General features: G+C 43.3%; 1 protein-coding gene across 1 annotated transcript in view; it reads right to left on the bottom strand.

Moving 5' to 3' along the window:
• Positions 1 to 18557, bottom strand: part of CYB5R4 (cytochrome b5 reductase 4) — a 138260-nt gene that overhangs the window by 97805 nt on the left and 21898 nt on the right. The window lies entirely within an intron of this gene.

The raw sequence follows: 18557 nt of genomic DNA, 5'->3' as shown, positions 1-18557 counted from the left end.
GCCAGTTTTCGCAGCGGGCTCCTGCATGCAGAATGCGATTCATCCGTGAGAGACCGACTGAACCCTTGCATTCAAGAGTTGAATTTGTCAGAATAAATAGACATGCTGTGGATTTATAATCTGCAGTGGTTTTTCAAAAATGCTGCAGATTTTCTGTTCTGTTCTGTGCCAAAAGACATCTTCGAGCAGGTGAGGGGTAAATGTCTGTGCCTCTATCGATACCCATTGGGGTTTCTCATGATGTGAGAAGATGGAGATTGTGCCAATTGGGCTGCGTGATAATATTTTATGATGTTAGGGACTCCCCAGGCATCCCACATTTCAAGGTGCATAAAGAATAGATTGTTGGATATGCCTGGATTTATTTGACCAAAATGAAGGTCAACAGTTTGGATTGTAAGCGTTTTAAATCTACAGCTGGGAAAGAAATGGGTAAGGAACAGCAGAAATATAGAATTTTTAGAAACCAAGACATTTTGATAGAATGGATTCTGCCTCGCCGGGATAGATTGTAGGATGCCCATGTATCTAGGTCTTGCTCTAAATTTTTTATCAAGGGGGGATAATTGGTTCGGTATAAGGTCTCAAAAGAGTTTGTAAAATGTATGCCCAGATTAGGAAAGCGGTTTGTGATCCAAGGAAAATTAAAGTTAAGCTTCAAAAGCTTGATGGTGGGGTGAGGCAAGTTTAGATTCAGAGCCAATGATTTAGTATTATTAACTCTGAGGCCCTAGATCGCTGCAAATTTACCTAGAATTTGATATATGTTGGGCAGGGATGTGAGTGGAAATAGGAAATAGAACAAAAACAGAGCCAGGATGAGATCTCATCGCCACACAATTCGACAGTGGCAAAACATTTTTTCTAGTCGCGGACACATGGAACAGATTATGGTTATCATACTGAAGGGAAACTTCAGGTTGCAGTGTCACAGAAGAATTTGGGAGTATAAATTTATAGCCATTTTTGATACCCTTAAGAATGGAATGAGCCTCGGAGCGTGGTTCTTGCATCAGTGGAGAATATAAAAGGTCGGAAGGAGATCAAGAGGGGTATCCTTAAGGAGAACACCCAGTGTGTGTGTGGAGACACCTGGGGGTTGAGTGGGTCGGGGAATGGCATCATATCTCCCCAAGGAGAGCACCCAGAAGTGGTGCTATTCCCCATCATTGTTTTACAGACTTCGTAAAAATTCATACACTGATTTGAAGGAATGTTGCCATCCAATAAATGGCGCTGCAGAAGTATTGTTTCATTTTCCATATTTGTCTAAAGGAGAGATGACACACAGACTTGTGACCCCCTAACACCAATTTGGAGATTATAAAACTGTCACATTCCTTACCAGCGGACTAATTAAGTATTTACTTCTCTGCTCATCTTGTCTGTAACTATTTTAAATGCAAATTAGTCCCCTTATGTCAGTGCCTTTTCATATGTATATATTTGTACAGATCTGTTCCATTATGCCTGAGGAAGGATCCTGAGAGGTTCAAAAGCTCACCATTACATCATGTATTTCTGTTAGCCATTAACCCCTTGAGTGGCGGGTTTCCTACCACCCTGTCGTGCCCACCAGGGCAGGTTTTTTAAAATGGTCTAATCATTGAATTTCAACTAATTTTGCAGTTGCGTCTCAAGAGCCATAACTTTTTCATTTTTCCATTGACATGGCCATATAAGGGCTTGTTTTTTGCGGGACAAGTTGTGATTTTTTAAACAGGGGGGAGGAAAAAAAGAAATGGGGAAAAAAGAAAAAAAGGGGCCATGTCATTAAGGGGTTAAATAATGTATTAACTTCCTTCTCTGGGTCATTACGACGCATGGATACCACATGTGTGATTGTATTTTTGATTTTTTACAAAGTAAAGGGAGACAAGTGTTTTTATAATTTTTTAACTTTAAAAAAAAATTTTTTTTATTTTTTATTTTTCTTTGTCCCTTTAGGGGACTTCCACAGGGACCCATCAGGACCCCTGATCACATTCCAGGGGTCCGATGGTGACAGCCCTTTACATGCTGCAGTCACATAAGACTGCAGCATGTAAAGGGTTAACACAGCAGAGATCGGAGGTTTTCTCTGATCTCTGCTGTAAGAGCTGGTACCTAGCTGTCCTCTGACAGCCAAGCACCAAGCTCTCCCTGCCACAGAGACCATCGGCTTGCTTCTGACAAGCCGATGGTCTCTATGGCAACCTGTAAACAAAGCAGGAGATTGCCGGCAGATCGGCAATATCTTCTGCTGGTTTTTCAAAGCCCTTGCTTTGTTCTCTGTGGGACTGTGCAGGCAGAGCACAATGCCACAGCTTGTAGCATTGTGCTCTGCAGCTCCCATAGTGATACATAGCCCGGAAATCTTCCGGGCTATGTCGCTATGAGCAGTGGAGCTCGTCCCGGAAAATTTCCGGGCGTGCCACTCAAGGGGTTAAAAGGTATCATATCTACAAGATTACTTGGTTTCTCTTACTGAGAACAATCACATTTTGCTCTACTGGCTAATACCATACCAAACCTTTTTTCATTCACCATGTAAACATGGCACAAGCCTAACAATAGTCAGACACTTCCAATTCTGTAGAGAAAACTTTTCAGTAGTCATTTCAATTTTTCGGGCAATACCCAGAGTCCCCATAATAGTGACGACATCCACCATTGGTTATTTCACTTGCTCCACAGCCAAGTCTTCTTGATGACAATACTGCTCCTCTATTCTGCCCTGCGCTATGCTAGAGGGTTTATTAGGAGTCAGGAAATGTGAGTGAGCCATACAACACAACCTCCTGGCCGCTGTTCTGAGATCCACTGGTAGACGGCAATCTACTATGCGGCCACCAGTAACCTAATGAATAATGTATTCACAAGACACCAATTTAATTCTGAAAAACAGATGAGGTTTAGAAGGACTACAAGGCAAGTTATTCTAAGAAAATAATCATCTCGATTGTGTGCGCAGGAACAGTGTACAAGATGTATTTCAACAGATGACCTTTAGGCTCTTGATTTGTGTTTAATCTGCATTTCTATAGAACAGAAACTGACTGTACATTATGCAATTTTAATGCCCTCCACGAACTATAATAATACTGAATATTCACTAATATTCGTAAATTTACTCGCCTTCTAAATATGGCATTATGCCAAGATAAACATGGTTATTTATGCAGTTTATTTGCTACAAACATAGAATGCACACAAAGGTGCCGTGACTGTTTTGGTAATAACTGTGTAGCAGCGTGCAGTACAGTATTATTAAAGTAATATAAAGGCGATAATGCACACTCTACTGTGAAAATAAAAGCCAACATATCATAATCTCGAAAACATGATTAGACTGTTAATGGAAGAAGCGAAAGGATAAAACAATTTCTAAAAATCTACACGTTTCACTTTGCATATATTGCCTGCTTCTACAGAAGAACATCCAATAAATGTGTTTTCTATATTTTGAGCAACATGAACATAGTAGCAAGTAACCCAATAAGTGCTATGCTCAGATTTAGGGGTCATGCCCATGGACGGAGCGGGATACGCTCGCGATTTTACGGTGTGGGTATACTGCGGGGATAAACAAAAAGCCCCCACTGGCGTGCATTCTTCCGAGGCGGAATTATGCATGTGAGGACTGAGCCATTAGGTTCAATAGAACCTAATAGCTGCGTTATTCCGCTGCGGATTTACGCCGCAGGGGCTGAGGCAGTAATCCATCTGTGGGCATTAGCCCTTACTGGGTGAATGGACACTACAGCTTCTATCAATTTCCAGCAATATACAGTTTCCCTGAAAATAAGACCTAGTCTGAAAATAAGCCCTACCCAGATTTTTTTGTGATTTTTGGGGAGGCTTGAAATATAAGCCCTAACATGAAAATAAGCCCTAGCTGCATTACCTTAAAAAAAAATAAAAAATAATAAATCTATTACCTAGGAGACTCGGTCCAGGTCCCTCCCGCTGCTCTCCGGAGCTCTGATGCGCTTCTTGCAGTCCTTGTCTGCCCACAGAAGATCACTTCCTGTTTACAGGATTCATAATTCCCGTCTCCAGAAGGCGATGCCTCTGATTGCTTCTCAAGCGATGGTCAGCCAATCAATTCAGCACTCGATGAACCAATATGATGGCCGTGATTGGTTCATCGAGCGGTGCATTGATTAGCTGATCAGCAGCTGAAGAACCAATAACAGCCATCATGTTATGGAGATGGGATTTATGAACTGGCGAATCAATGCTGCAGCGCAGCTAATTCATAAATCATGCCGCGACAACACGATGTCTGTGATTGGTTCTTCAACCGCTGCTCAGCTAATCAATGCTGCACTCGATGAACCAATCATAGCCATTTCATTCGTTCATTAAGCGCTGCATTGATTGGTTCTCAAGTGTTGCTCAGCCAGTCAGAGCCATTGCTTTCTAGAGCCGGGATTTATGAATCCCGTAACCAGCTAGTGATCTTCTGTGGGTGTCCAAGGACTGCAAGCAGCATGTCGGAGCTCCGGAGAGCAGCGTGAGGGACCTGGACCGAGCCTGCTAGGGAAGTGTAATAAGGCACCCCCCCAAAAAAATAAGACCTAGCGCTTTTTTTGGTTCAAAAATTAATATAAGGGTCTTATTTTTGGGGAAACACAATAGTAATCTATTGCTACAATGATAAATACTTATACATATCCATGTAATACTAAAACCTTTCTACATGCCAAGAGGTTATAAAAGTCTGCAAGCTCCAGAAATACATAATCAAGTAAAACAACCAAGGCCCCCTGTCCACGGGCAAGGCGGAATATCGCTAGCAACATTCCACTGCCAGGGAGCAGTGGGAAGAACTGTCAGTTCTCTGCGGTGAGCCTATCTGACAGATAGGATCACCGCAGAGAATAGTGGCTAATCGCAGCATGCCGCGATTTGAGTCCTGTGAGTGAAGAATCGCTAGGATTCTTCACTCGTGGACAGGTGGCTGCACTTTCAAGAGCAATGCTATGGAAAGTGTGCACTGCGGATTATCGCCACGAGTAATGCAATGCACTATCGCCTGTGGACAGGAGCCCTAAGGCAGAACAAGAGCTAGCAGATACTAAAGCATTTTTTGTGGTTATTTCGATTCCGATGAAGAACCCTTTTATATGCAATGGCTCTCGCTTATCCGGCCAAGCGACTGAATGAATTGACGATTTATGGTCATAAAAACTACAGTACAGATAATGCCTTGAAATAATCTTCATTTCCCTCATTAGCTAAAGTAAACTCAGTATTATTTGTTTGCTCAGGTAGGAGTGTATTTATGCGAGGGATTATCTGTCCCACAAATTCCATTGTCTTCTTTGGCCATGAATAAACAATGTACTCAATGTGTATGTAAGGAAAACACAATGAGTACATTGCTTACTCCCCTCAAGTTGTCAAGCCGCTCAAAAGACTGAACAAATCCTATGCAAATTGACTGAATTTTGAACTGCCTGACAACTATTTTTATGCCGGCTAAAAACCATCCATAAACGACAATTGAACGAATAGTGCGCGACTGCTCCTGTTTACATGCAACTCTTATCGCGCAAACAATAACATAGCTTCATGTGAGTTACAGAAATTGCATTTTTCTAGTCTTCCCTAAATACAGAAAAGTATAGCAACCAGTATAAAACCAACCCAACAGGGTATGGAGGTGATCTATATAAAGGTTAGTTGTACCATAAGACACACGCATATGAAGATATTATTACAGTATAGGAGTGGACTTTACTTATAAGCATACATTCGGTTGCAATGTGGTGTCAGAGACATGGAAAATTTAAATATGAGTCCCAAAGGTGCCAAGTCAGTAGAAAGGTCCCCATTAGAGATGAGCGAACCTAATTGTTTCGAGTAATTACTTGATCGAGCACCGCGATTTTCGAGTACATATGTATGTGGGATAGCAGAGATACCAAGAGAAAAACACTGGGTACAAAAGAAGTGGCCATGCCGAGAAACTTTAGAAGTAGGAAAAGCAAACATTGCGAACGAACCTATCGTCAGTCGAAACAGAATTATTTCCCCCCCACTCCACATCAAGCTTGGCCTGATGAAGCAGTTTGTGAGAGCATTGGATACATATGGCGATTATTTACAGTATATTGTTTCTGCACTTCCAGCTTTATCTTTTGAGAAAATTAAAGCAGGAGTGTTCAATGTCCTCGTTCTTTTACGTGATGAGAAATTTGTCAAGATGATGAATAGGAAGGAACAGGCAGCATGGATATCTTTTGTAGAAGTTAATAAAAATTTTCTTGGTAACAAAAAAGCTGAGAATTATGAGGAACTGGTTGAAATAATGTTAGCGGCCTTTTGTGAACTTGGAAGCATCATGAGTGTTAAGCTGCATTTCCTTAACAGTCATCTCGATCAGTTCCCAGAAAACCTTGGGAAGGTTAGTGATGAGCAGGGAGAACGCTTCCATCAGGACTTGCTTATAAAAGAGGAAAGATATCAAGGACGATGGGATAAGAACATGATGGCAGACTACTGCTGGTCCATAAAACGCGATTGCCCTGAGCAAGTACATAAACGCAAAAGCTATAAACATACATTTCTGCTGGACTAGAACTAGTGCCGACTGTAATGGCCTGTCAGAAAGTTGTTGTTCATTACCCTACACGTTTTGTAAATGATAAATACATTTGCATCATATCAACTGAGGCTTTTATTTCCCTATGTATCATGTACTTAATTGTGTCGAAAATGCCTTAAAGTCAAATATTTAAATAATAAATTGCAAAAAAACTAGAGCTTACAGTAAAAAAACTAACTCCAGATTTGAAATTAGCATACTCAAATTTTACTAAGGCCTACTGCCCACGGACGGATTTCTGCGGCGTTTCGCCACAGCTATTTGGTTCTATTGAACCTAATAGCTCAATGTACACGCTATGGAATTCCTCCGCGGAACTCCGCAGCGTGAAATTACCCGCGGCATGTTCTATTTGCTGCGGGCATATGCGCAGACGGCTTCCATTGTAGTCAATGGAAGCCCCCCGTCACGCTGTAGCACAGCGGAAGTATAGCGTGAATACGTGCCCCGTCCATGTGACGCTGTACGGCGCATCATGAGCTGTACTGCGAATGCGCGCCAACGCGTCATGCGGGACTTCGTGCAGCGGATTCGGAGGTAAGTAACGGGTCTTTGGGGGGGGGGGGGGGCGTCACGGACTCCGCTGCGGTATTCCGCTTGCGTAGCCCGTCACGGTCGTGTGCATAAGGCCTAAAACAAGTGTTCATATAAATGCAAGAAAAAAATTAGCTGATGGTAGGTCCACCAAATATGGGTGTGTGAACCGACAGAAGACCCCCAGAAACATAGGGGAAGAGCTATTGGGAAAGATCCGGATTGCGCAAGGCAAAAAAGGATTTGCAGATGAAATGGGTGTCCTCCATCTGCACATGGCACCAGTTGCAGGCGTACATTCTGGAGTCACAATTGCATACACTGCATGCTGTATCACTGTAGTGGGCCGGCTCTGAGTGACACTCAGGGAGGGAAGAGACTTACCTGGGGCAGCCCGGCAGTGAATTGCAAACAGCAGGCTTCCCATCCAGAGCAGTGATAAGTAACAACTGCAGTTTATCAGTGCACTACCGGTCTCGTGATTGTTCCGGCTCGGCAGTGTCGGATACTGAGGAGAGCGGACAATGCGGTGTAGCCAGGTATGTACTGCATATATGCTTGTACATGTATAGCTGGTATAATCTATACTGTATAACTCATACAGAATTATTTAGTGGAGATACCCAGGTTTCACCAGCATGCTCTGTTTCACTATATACAGGAGATGTGCAACTTATACCAGCTGTACATATATAATTATATACAGGAGATTCCCAGGATAAACCAGCACGGTCCATATCATTATATACAGTTGATGTATACAAGTTATACCGATATGGACTGAACTTTTGCACCTGGGCCCCTGAGCCTTTAGCTATGCCCCTTAGGGTGATCAATGTGTCCAAGCATTGCAGAAGCCATGAGCCATGCTTGTTTCAAAATTGTTTTGCACAGTACTTCTCGGGGGTTCTTAGATTCCTAGCGTCTGAGGCCACACACCTTGCGCACTCCATCGATATTGACTGTATTGGAAGGCCCCGAGATGCTGGGGGAGCCCAGGGTGTCAGCACTTTGTGTGGTACATTTCGAAGATGTGGAGCAGCCCACCTTATCAAATAGTATGGTGAAACTAATGGTGCTGTAAGGCTGTATGATGCACTACACATACTTGTGGCAATGGCACAATATATAAGCTTTATTTGTGTGCAAATCAAAATACTAAAAACCACCTGTCCGTGAGTGAGTTACATGCTCCACCCCTGATCACATGACAGTGACATCAAAAGGTCCATCATTCCTGTGCAGATTATGGGTGGACTACATCCTCTACAAACCCCCCAACCTCAGTTGCTATGGAATACAAATGACCACCTGTCTGTAAGTGAATAACTGTGAGAGTTACATGTGAAAATGCCGTCATAAGATCAGTTACCAGGGGCTCTGAGCTGTGCCTCTGATAACGACAGTGATATCATCACAGGTTTTTCACTTTATTAAAAACCTGCATAGCCGGAGAGCAGCCGTGTGCTTACAGGACCTGTGATGTCACCGTCATGTGATCAGTCACCTGTGTGATAGGAGTCAGGGGTCACATGACCAGGATGTGATCAGTGTGCGCATTACTCTGTGTTGGTTGTGATCCCTGCTATATGGGATAAAAATGTATGTAACAGAGCTGTATGTGACATGCATGTATCAGAGCAGTCTGTGTAAGAAGTGCATGCACGAGAGCTGTGTGTGCGTGACATGCATGTAGCAGAGCTGTGTATGACGTGCATGCAGCAGAGCTGTGTGGTGCATTGCGCCACCAGAAACACTGGTACTATAAATTTCCTAATAATTACTAGTATAGTACTAAGCAGCCACTCCTCCAATATGTTGTGAGCGTGTGAGTGGTGGTCCATCAGTGTTTTGTACCTGCTACATTCCCTATGTAGCATTTTCCTCCATGCTGCTGGGAAGTGGTCTATGTACCTGCCCTGGTATCCTTACATCAGTAAGTATGACCATTTTTCAGTGCATTATCTAGTGTTGATTGTTCCTGCTCACCTTCTCCTTTTTCTAAGAGTACTTTTACACAGGTCGACAGTTGCCCGAATAATCGATCAAATGATCTCGATTACAGATGACTACTGCCCTGTGTAAAAAAGGAATTCAATAGTGTAGTGCGCGAGAAGTCACTCAGTAGTTGCTAGCGGTCGATTTCTCGCTCAGTATAAACAGGCAGTCGTTCATCTTTGAATGACTGCCTGCATGCAGTGAACAGAGGTGAGCGGCTAGTAGAGATCTCCGGCATACTCCACCTCCAGTCACTGAACAACTATCACTGCTGTGCGTTGGCAGGAGCGATAGTCATCCCACCTAAAACAATACTTAGCCTGTCTCCTCCCAGGAAGAACTGATCATGACCTTGGAAGTGCTATTACTGGATCTCTCCCTTGTGTGTAGTGCACACAGAAATTAGAGGACCTGCACAGCAGGGAGGTAGATCTGTGACACCGATTTATTCCAGCCCAATTGGAGAAGTGTGAGGCAATTGTATGAATCACTGCACCATTCTCTCGATGATTAGGCAGAATGCTTTATCAGCAGGGTCACTCCAGGACAAAATCGCCCAAGGAATAACACCCAACCAGCTCCAATTTTTATGAAACTTTTCACACTTGTTTGTCAGTGGAATGTATATAAAAATCTCAGTTTTCAGGGGCATCGGGTTATGTATGAGGTCAAAAAATACAGGAGGGTTAATTTTTCTATGGTCACTGACAACCATAATATTTGATCATTCAGACCTTGGAAACCATTGGGCGTAGGAAGATGTGAGGGTGTCAGACTCTTTGTAAGATGTTAATTTATAATGTTTTGCTAATACTGTAGTTCTAATACAAATTAGAGTCAAATTGGAACAAAAAATAAAACATTCTTTGGAAGTGAGCTGGTCCAAAAGAGAAAGCTAAAAAAATTAAAAATCATATAAACTCCCCATACATTGACATTTCTAACTACAAAATTTAGGGAAAGCCTTCTTTGAATTAATTTCCCCCCCGAAAAAAAAAATTCTTGACCTTTTATCGATTCTAAAATTATGTATAAATTAAAAGGGACACTTCGGCGAAAAACACATTTTTCCAATCTGTGCGCCTGTCACACTCTGGAGGTCTCATCTGTGTATTCTAGCCACTTCCCTGCAGTCTACCCCCTTATCAGCCACCATGTTGACGCCAAAAAAAATTTTGGTTTAATTCTCACATCTATTCCATGATATACGCAGCTATACCATTTCTTTCTGCAGGAAAAACTAGTTTGATTATCATTAGCTCATTTAGTCTTCTGCATCAGCTACACAACATAAGTATACTGTTACCATGCAGCGGTTGCTGGTCCTGCCGGGCGGCGGTGTGCGGGGTCCCCCCGGCTTGTTTTCCGGCTGCCAGGGGCGCGGATGCCTGGCCGGCGTGGTGCTGGTGGCGCGCGCACCTGTGAGTGAAGCTGCCGTGCACGAGATCCCTTTTGTTGTGCTCTGTTGGGAGTTGGCTGTCTCCCTCTCTCCTCCCCTGGGCGGAGGATTTTGTTTAAAAGTCGGGCAGAGACTTGCAATCACTGCCAGTTATTGTTTTCCCTCAGTGTGCTAGCTTGTCTGCCTCGGTTGGTCTCCTGCTGCTGTCATCTTGTCAGCTATACTTTGCTATTATCTGCCAGGTTTTTCCATTTGCCTCAGTTCTGCTTAGTATTGTTCATGTTGGTTATTTTGACCTGCCTATATTGTCGGTATTCTATCCTTTCCATCCAGGTACGTCAGCGGCCCTTTTTCGGTCCCTAGTGAGCCTGGGGTTAGCCAGGAGTGGAGGCAAGTAGGCAGGGACAGAGGTTGTGGGTGAGATCTAGGGCACCTGGGCTGGCATATCAAGGGTAGTATAACGTAACATATACAGTCAAGAGGATAAGCTGTGATCTCCTCTATCATAGCCGTGTGACAGGAATGGAGTCATCCGTAACTGTGACAGAAATGACTGTGCCCCCCTACAGACTAGTCCTGTGTAACAGCACGGTAGAGCTGGATTCTGCATTTGGAATTCCGCAGCGGAATCAAGCACTGACTGCGGCCGGCGACTCGGCATACCTGTAGTCGTCATCTTTTTTCTTTACTGTGGATGGTCCAGACAGCTTGTCGTTGGACATGCGCAGAAGATTTTCCAGTGCCATCCTGCGACCTTTTCACAATGTTAATTGCAGACTGGCCATGGGTCAAACGCCTTTTATTGTTTCCAGCTGTCTGAGCGAAATCTGCTCAAAAACAGAGCGTGCTGCAATTTTTCATCCACAAGCAGAAATCGCAATTCATTTCTGTGAGTGTGCAGGAATAATAACTTTTTAATAGCATGCCATGGAAGGTAGTTGGTGCGGAATCCGCAATGCAAATCTGGTTGTGTGCAGACTGAGAAATTGACTAGAAAACACAACTTCAAGCACACCTCAGCCGCATATTTTTGAAACTTGAGATTTTTTCAGGCTGGTATTTGCCTTTGGGAATTAAAAGAATAGCTAGATGCCAGCTAGTAGCATTTAACATTGTATTTCCTACCAAGCATTTGAAGTACAGGGATGTAGAAACAATATCAGTGCTGTGTTACCCTGTCAAGTGACATCAAGAGTCAGTTATAGTCATAGAGTTATGAATGACCTAAATCAATCCTTTCCTCACCACCTTGCCATACTAGTAGCAGATCATCTATGTATACAGAAAATTCACAATATAATTGCAGAAGGGAGTTATAAGTGTAAGTATCTTGCCACCAAGCCATGTATAATATAGCTAAAGAGAAAAAGAACTTTGATCCCAATGTCATGTTATGGCATAAGCAGAAAAAAAAAAGAAGAATCCTTTATTATAAATTTTTGATGGAAAGTGTGCTCCATTAGCTTCAAAAGAAGCCCAAGATGAAAGTCCTACCATAATTAGAAGCAGAGTTATGAAATGTTTCGTTGTAAATATAGATGTCACATTTTTTCTCCTGTTTGCAACCCTGCTGTATTAATACTGTGTGCCACCGAGGGCTACAATTTTACATCTGTAGCTTACTTTACACCCTCTACCAAATTGTATGAAAACAGCTGTGTTGAAAAGTTCACTTTTTGCAATGATTTAGCATTAAATGACCCATACTATAAGGCGATCTTCAATTTGTTCTTTTCATCTTCTTCAGCACCAAGTAATCTGTGCTTGTACAAAAATCACCGCAGCATTGTACAAGAGGGTGTCATTGTACTCGCTCGTTAGCTTCTTCTACGTTAAGTGTTTTTCCGAGTGCTTTTGTAAAGATAAAAGCTCATTTTGGGAGATTTCTTTAAAATAACATACTCTGATAAGAGGGACATCTAGTGTGCATTGCTAGTACTGCAGAATACATATTCCGAATACACGGCCTCAGAGAAAATGTCACCCCATGAAGAAAGGTTTGAAATTGGACAATAATTGTGCACACTGATAGAAAATGCATTTCTGAACAATCAATTTCAAACAATGATACATCTCCTATATCCCAGTGCACAGGATGATCAGTAAGTGGGGTCATCATGTTGGTCAATGCAGTCGTTAACGTGACGTGGCATCTACTCAAGGAGTGGACACCTTGTAAAGCATGTCTGCCGATGATCGCTGTATGGGGCTGCACGTTACCCAGCTCGAAAATGGCGTTGGGTATGTGATGGGCTGCAGCACTTAATCAACAAAGCAGCGCGCTGACAGTGTACTTCTGATACATACTAGAGGTCATCGACTGTTGATCACCGGTCATCACTGACAAGACATAATCTCAATGTGGTGCTGAACACCGCAATGTGCTATTTGTTACGCCATGTCGCTCGGGAGCGGCAGCACTAAAAACGTTCACAACGATGGTGTGGTGCGGGGGCAGTCTTCGCAAAGGACAGTTTGACTGCAAATCTCCCTCAGCCAATGTCGATTAAAGGGGTTGTCCCGCGAAAGCAAGTTGGGGTATACACTTCTGTATGGCCATATTAATGCACTTTGTAATGTACATTGTGCATTAATTATGAGCCATACAGAAGTTATTCACTTACCTGTTCCGTTGCTAGCGTCCTCGTCTCCATGGTGCCGTCTAATCTTCAGCGTCTAATCGCCGGATTAGACGCGCTTGCGCAGTCCGGTCTTCTTCTTTTCTGAATGGGGCCACTCGTGCCGGAGAGCGGCTCCTCGTAGCTCCGCCCCGTCACGTGCCGATTCCAGCCAATCAGGAGGCTGGAATCGGCAATGGACCGCACAGAAGCCCTGCGGTCCACCGAGGGTGAAGATCCCGGCGGCCATCTTCACCAGGTAAGTAAGAAGTCACCGGAGTGCGGGGATTCGGGTAAGCACTATCCGGTTTTCTTTTTTAACCCCTGCATCGGGTTTGTCTCGCGCCGAACGGGGGGGCTATTGAAAAAAAAAAAACCTGTTTCGGCGCGGGACAACCCCTTTAAGCCAATCGATATTGGAGTATCCAAATTTGTCTGTATACTCTGCAGAATGTCACCAGCTGAGAATTGTAGAGCCGCTATTGCATGACACCGGATGCAACGATCTGTGCATTGTGATATTTGTCTAAGAATTACAGTCCCACTAGGATGAGGCACATTTCGTTCTGCTGACAACAGTTTCCAAATTCGACCAAATGGTTGCGACATCCCAAGCAATTCTGGTAACAATATGATGCAAAGACTAACCGGCTGTATGTAGCCGTACGAGTAAATCTTTAGTAAACTCTCCCAGGTGAGGAGATGGCACCAGAGAGGCATCTTCACTCCTTAAAGGGATTGTCCGAGATAAAAATTCTCTCTAAAAACAGCTCTCCTGAGAACAGACCATACTGAGTGTGCCTCTACCCGTAAATCCCACACCAGTGGCTCTGGATGTCCCTGGTGGCATATTGTTTGAAGTCTGCAGTCAGTCTGTCATACAAACTATTACAAATGCGAAAGTAACTCTGTCTGTCTGTCTGTCACCTTCTCACAGGTAAACCGATGAAACGATTTTTGATGACATTTGGCTGGTAGATATCTTGCATCTTGAGGAAGGACATAGGCTGCGTTTTATGCCGAAAATTCTCTAGGGATGGCGACGACAAATTTATTTGGTGATGTGCCATGCGGAGAGGTGGAGGGGTAGGGAGTGCACATCATAAGCTAGGCTTCCCCACACAGGCAGACACTGAGTAGATGTCGTTACCGCACGTATGTGATTATTAAGCTAGCAGGGATAGCCAGTGTTGCCCGGGATTAAAACTTTAATGAAAGACACCTTAATATGGATTGAGATTTAAAAGAAAAGCTCAAAAAAATCATATAAACGGTAGAGTTGGAAGGGACCTGCAGGGTCATCTGGTCCAACCCCCCTGCTCAGTGCAGGATCACTAAATCCCAGACAGATGTCTGTACAGCCTCTGTTTGAAAACTTCCATTGAAGGAGAACTCACTACCTCCCATGGTAACCTGTTCCACTCGTTGATCACCCTCACTGTCAGAAAGTTTTTTCTAACATCTAATTTGTGCCTCCTCCCTTTCAGTTTAATCCCATTGCTTCTAGTCTTTCCTTGTACAAATAAGAATAGGGCTGATCCCTCTGCACTGTGACAGCCCTTCAGATATTTGTAGACAGCTATTAAGTCTCCTCTCAGCCTTCTTTTTTGCAAGCTAAACATTCCCAGTAGAGATGAGCGAGTATACTCGCTAAGGCACTACTCGCTCGAGTAATGTGCCTTAGCCGAGTATCTCCCCGCTCGTCCATAAAGATTTGGGGGCCGCCGCAGCTGACAGGTGAGTTGCGGCGGGGAGCGGGGCAGAGCGGGCGGGAGAGAGGGAGAGAGAGATCTCCCCTCCGTTCCTCCCTGCTCTCCCCTGCAGCTCCCCGCCCCGCGGCGGCACCTGAATCTTTTGGGACGAGCGGGGAGATACTCGGCTAAGGCACATTACTCGAGCGAGTAGTGCCTTAGCGAGTATACTCGCTCATCCCTAATTCCCAGATCCTTTAACTGTTCCTCATAGGACATGCTTTGTAGACCGCTCACCATCTTGGTAACTCTTCTCTGAACTTCCTCCAGTCAATGTCTTTTTTAAAGTGGGGTGCCCAGAACTGGACATAGTATTCCAGATGAGGTCTGACTAAGGAAGAGTAAAGCCTCCTTCCCACGAACGGATTTACTAATTTGCGTAATTCGCGGCGAAAATCCGCTGCGTTGCCCGCTGCTATTAGGTTCTATTGAACCTAATAGCACCATGCTCACGATGCGGAATTCCCCCGCGGAATTCCGCACCGTGAAATCTCCTGTCCTCACCCGCGGCATGCTCTATTTGCCGCGGGTGTACGCGCTGCCGACTTCCATTGCAGTCAATGGAAGCCGTCCGTTCACGCTATCTCCCACTGTAACACAGCGGAAGATAGCGTGAAAACGCTTTCCCGCCTACCGCCGCCGCGTCATATGACGCGGCCGACGCGTCACGTGACACGGGACGGCCGCGTCATGTGACGCGGTGGGCGTGTCACATGACGCGGCGGTGGGCGGGGAAGCGTCTTCACGCTATCTTCCGCTGGTAAGTATAGGGTCTCTGGGGGGCGCCGTGACGGGCTTCGCCGCGGAATATTCCGCGGCGGAGCCCGTCACGCTCGTGTGAAGCCGGCCTAAAGGGGAATAATTACCTCATGATCTAGACTCCATGCATCACATTGTTGACTCATGTTCAGTCTATGATCGATTAGTATTAGCAAGTCTTTTTTCATTGTGCTGCTGCTTAGCCCAATTCCACCAATTCTATATGTGCTTTGCATTTCTTCTTGTTAAATATCATTGTTAGTCAAGCTTTTCTAGATCTTTTTGAATACTCTCTCCCCTAGTGTTAGCTATCCCTCCTAGCTTTGTGCCATCAGCAAATTTGATCAGTTTCCCATCAATTCTCTCCTCCAGATCATTTATAAAAATGTTGAACAACACTGGGCCTAGGAAAATCTGTGTTACCCATAGCAACCAATCACAGCGCAGCTTTTATTTGACCTCAGCAGTATAACAAATGAAAGCTGGGCTGTAAGACTCAAACAGACCGATTTTGTTTTACAACTTGAACAAAAGACACATTAACATGAATTGAGATTGCCTTTTCAATTCAAAAGGCTGAAATTCCCTCTAAAAATATCATTTGCGGTGACGATCAATAAGGCTCAAGGGCAAACACTAAGGTAGCAGGTGGACATTTAGAAAAAACATGTTTTTCTCATGGGCAACTGTATGTGGCGTGCTCCCGTGTACACAGCCCACAAAACCTTTATTTCCTAGCAAAAGAGAACAAGACCAAAAACGTACAGAACTGTGCCGACAGCAGATCGCAGTTACATTCCATTCACTATTTCAACTTTTTATGCTTCAATATACAGCGAAACACAGATTTGATAAAAAAAATACCAATTCCATGCCGACAAAGTCATGGGGTAACACGCTAGTATCACATAAACCTGCAGCTGCAGCTAATGACAGTGCTCGGTGATCATCAGTAGTATTGTACATAATGTTTTCTTTTCTATTATCTCACGCTGAATTGATAGCTTTAGGAAAAAAATGTTGGGCCTTGCTTTACTGTATGGTGGTCATTACCTGCATTTAGGATAGTATTTGATGCATCAATCTACGATATTTTATTGCGCACAACACTTTATTTTCTAATTATTTGGTATTTAAATGTACACATATGAAAAGGCACAGACATTTCATATTTCATATACAGTTTTGTACATATCTGTTATATTATGCCCGAGGAAGGATTCTGAGAGGTTGGAAAGCTTGCTATAACATCATGTATTTTTGTTAGCCATTAAAAGGTATCATATCTACAAGATTACTTGGTTTTTTATTGTACACATTTTTCATGTGTACAATACACAGTAAATTGCGGCAATTCAAATACATTGATTTTCACGGTTACACTCACATTGGCGTTCATTCATGGAGTATAACAGGCGTGTAAAAGAAATGCAGCATGTTCTATTTTACCGCGTATTATGTGCGATACAGCCCTATAGTTCTCTATGAGTGCGTACTTAAGTGCGTATGTACAGAATTACATTGCTTATGTGCGGCGTTTACACGCAATGTCGCTAAGCGACAGAGAGGGAAATAAAAAATAAATAAGACCAGCAAATCTGGGCATGACCGCGTGCATGAGATATGCTGTCCTGCGTTGTATATGCAGCGTTTTACCACATGTACACTCAATTACTGTATTGTTTCGGTTTTCACAACAAGTTGTGTTATTTTTTAAAATGTAACTTTTATTTTATGACAATTAAAAATGGACTCTAAGGACAAACATCTAACATGAACCACGTCTCCCCTGGAACCCAGGTCAGAGTAGTAAAAACTAAAAAATACACACAAATAGGCAGCTGTATTATGGGCATAGCCACACCATATGATTGTACCCTCAATGTACTAAATCTATTCGGTCAAAAGTGCTCAGTGAGCATAAATAAAGTGAAGTACAATCCCTGTGCCCACACCAAATATTCTAAGCTGTAATAAATTTAATGATGATCCCTTGTCTCGAAACGTTATCTTACGAAAGCAAAGGGACTGGTTCGTAACAGCTGATTCTACGCAATAGTATTTTCCTGCCTTTCAAGGTTATTGGCTAAAGGCAGAAGACGATGCAGAACTGCTAATTTGGTTGGTAGCAACTAGTTTAGATCAACTGGCTTGGTTTGTAACAACTGGTTCAACGTGTTTCTGCCGTATGATCAGCTCTTTAGGAACCTAGATACATCTAAATAACATAATAAAATAATTAAGGACCTATTACTTCGGTCTAATAGGAAGGTAGAGGGGTTAAACGGAGCCCCCACAATTCACAGAAAGCTGCCTTAAATAGGGATTATGTCTATAAAACATATCTAGGAGGTTTAGTCCCCTTGGAATGGACTAGTTCACACCCAGTTTAGGCAATAATCCCAAGCTGGCCAGGATAGAGAACTAGATCATTATATGGAAACTCAATGGTTTCCGAACCCATATACTTATGAGCTAACCAGGCTAGATAATCCAGCCTAAAGTAGAACCCTAGAAATTAAATAGTGCTACCTCTAAACCTGCATTGCTGTCAGAGAAAAGATAAATTGATTAGCAAGATGGCTGAAAGAGATTGTGGTGAGGTCCCCCAAAATAATAAAGCTGCAGACAAAGCCTATAGCCTCCAGTCCTGATTGTAGACTGGAGGTTATGTATCACAGGGACAGACTTAGTTCAAAGTTCAATGATATATTCACTGGTTGGACCGAAACACCAATATATCTAAAAATAAAATATAACTTTTAATAAATCAGTTAAAATGTACCTATGAACAAACAAATATATACTTAAATAGTGTTTGCGTGAGGCGATTTACAAAGAACTGGAAATCAATTCTGTGTGTATAATAGAATACTAGGACAATAATCATTATGCGTTCCAGC

The sequence above is a fragment of the Eleutherodactylus coqui genome, chromosome 1, assembly GCF_035609145.1.
Source record: "Eleutherodactylus coqui strain aEleCoq1 chromosome 1, aEleCoq1.hap1, whole genome shotgun sequence".
In the NCBI taxonomy this organism is placed as follows: domain Eukaryota; kingdom Metazoa; phylum Chordata; class Amphibia; order Anura; family Eleutherodactylidae; genus Eleutherodactylus; species Eleutherodactylus coqui.
The sequence above is the reverse complement of the archived record's forward strand: the minus strand, read 5'-3'. Positions and strand labels throughout refer to the sequence as shown.